Genomic DNA, 2,768 nt, shown 5'->3' on the forward strand with positions numbered 1-2,768 from the left:
TTAGTTTTTTCAGTTTTGACGTCACCTGATCCAGTTTTTTCAGGTGACGTCACCTGATCCACGATCCACAGATCCACAGACAACTTATTTTTATATATATAGATAGTTTTTTTTTTTTACTTATGTCCTGGTCGTCATTTATACTCCCTGTGTCCCGGTGCTTTGTTGATTGCTAATCGAACATTCCTTTTGTCCTGGTCGCTTTCTCTTTGAGTGTCGTCATTTATTAGTTTTTTCCTTTTTTTCTTTTTAGTTTTTTATTGGTTTTTACCTTTATTTTAGCTTATTTTTCAGTTTTTTCCTTTTTTTAGTTTTTTTTATTTTTTATTTTTTTAGTTTTTTACCTTTTTTTAGTTTTTTTAGTTTTTTTAGTTTTTTAGCTTTTTTACTTTTTTTATTAGTTTTTAGTTTTTTTTTGTAGTTTTTGCCTTTTTTTAGTTTTTTCAGTTTTTTTTTTAGTTTTTTATTGGTTTTTACCTTTATAGTTTTTTTAGTTTTTTAGCTTTTTTATTTTTTTTATTAGTTTTTAGTTTTTTTTGTAGTTTTTGCCTTTTTTTAGTTTTTTCAGTTTTGACGTCACCTGATCCAGTTTTTTCAGGTGACGTCACCTGACACATCCATCCATCCATCCACAGACAACTTATTTTATATATATATATATATATATATATATATATATATATATATATATATATATATATATATATATATATACTAGCTGTTGGGGTGGCGCTTCGCGCCACCCCAACACCTAGTTGGTGGGGGCGCTTCGCGCCCCCCCCAAGCCCCCCCGCGCGCGTAAGTCGTTACGCGCCATAATAGTTACGCGCCATTGTAGTTGTGTCCCTATGTCCCACCTGTGAATATAGATAGATATATATATATGGTTTTAACTACGTAAAACTTGCGAATATACAACATTCTTTGCTGTCCCATTGTCTTTGCATATAAATAGATTGTCAGGTTTACCGACTCTTGAACATGCAACATATAATGGTCCATGGGAAAACAATCTGTATTCAGATCTATACCTCATGATTCTAATGATTGCCCTTGAGCTTTGTTGATGGTGATTGCTAATCGACCATTCCCTGTCCCGGTGTCCCGGTCGTCATTTACATCCCCCTGTTTCCCCCGGTGTCCCCGTTGTAGTTGTGTCCCTGTGTCCGGTGTCCCGTTGTAGTTGTGTCCCTGTGTCCCGGTCGTCATTTATATTCCCTGTGTCCCGGTCCCGGTCGTCATTTGTATCCCGGTGTCCCGGTCTGTATATACATTCGTTTTTTAGTTTTGTTTTTCTCCTTTATTTTTTTCCTTTTTTTTTCTTTTTTAGCTTATTTAGATTTTTAGATTTTTTAGTTTTTTTATTAGTTTTTAGTTTTTTTTTCTTTTTAGTTTTTTTGTCCCGGTCGTCATTTATATCCCCCTGTTTCCCCCGGTGTCCCCGTTGTAGTTGTGTCCCTGTGTCCCGGTCGTCATTTATATTCCCTGTGTCCCGGTCGTCATTTGTATCCCGGTGTACCGGTCTGTATATACATTCGTTTTTTAGTTTTGTTTTTCTCCTTTATTTTTTTCCTTTTTTTTTCTTTTTTAGTTTATTTATATTTTTAGATTTTTAGTTTTTTTATTAGTTTTTAGTTTTTTTTTCTTTTTAGTTTTTTTGTAGTTTTTACCTTCTTTTTAGTTTTGTTAATTTTTTTTTTTACTTGTGTCCTGGTCGTCATTTATACTCCCTGTGTCCCGGTGCTTTGTTGATTGCTAATCGAACATTCCTTTTGTCCTGGTCGCTTTCTTTTTGAGTGTCGTTTTTTTGTAGTTTTTGCCTTTTTTTTAGTTTTTTTAGTTTTTTAGCTTTTTTATTAGTTTTTAGTTTTTTTTGTAGTTTTTGCCTTTTTTTAGTTTTTTTAGTTTTTTAGCTTTTTTATTTTTTTTATTAGTTTTTAGTTTTTTTTGTAGTTTTTGCCTTTTTTTTCTCTGAGTGTCGTCATTTATTAGTTTTTTCCTTTTTTTTTAGTTTTTTATTGGTTTTTACCTTTATTTTAGCTTATTTTTCAGTTTTTTCCTTTTTTTTAGTTTTTTTTTATTTTTATTTTTTTTAGTTTTTTACCTTTTTTTAGTTTTTTTAGTTTTTTTAGTTTTTAGCTTTTTTACTTTTTTTATTAGTTTTTAGTTTTTTTTTGTAGTTTTTGCCTTTTTTAGTTTTTTCAGTTTTTTTTTTAGTTTTTTTTGTAGTTTTTGCCTTTTTTTAGTTTTTTTAGTTTTTTAGCTTTTTTATTTTTTTTATTAGTTTTTAGTTTTTTTTGTAGTTTTTGCCTTTTTTAGTTTTTTCAGTTTTGACGTCACCTGATCCAGTTTTTTCAGGTGACGTCACCTGACACATCCATCCACACATCCACAGACAGACAGACAACTTATTTTTATATATATAGATATATATATATATATATATATATATATATATATATATATATATATATATATATATATATATATATTCACAGGTGGGACATAGGGACACAACTACAATGGCGCGTAACTAATATGGCGCGTAACGACTTACGCGCGCGGGGGGGCTTTGGGGGGCGCGAAGCGCCCCCACCAACTAGGTGTTGGGGTGGCGCGAAGCGCCACCCCAACAGCTATTATATATATATAAAAACTAGCTGTTGGGGTGGCGCGAAGCCTAGTTGGTGGGGGTGCCTAGTTGGCACCCCCACCTAGTTGGTGGGGGTGCTTCGCGCCCCCCCCCAAGCCCCCCCACGCGCGTAAGT

Source organism: Artemia franciscana, unplaced genomic scaffold, assembly GCF_032884065.1.
Source record: "Artemia franciscana unplaced genomic scaffold, ASM3288406v1 Scaffold_2267, whole genome shotgun sequence".
NCBI lineage: Eukaryota > Metazoa > Arthropoda > Branchiopoda > Anostraca > Artemiidae > Artemia > Artemia franciscana.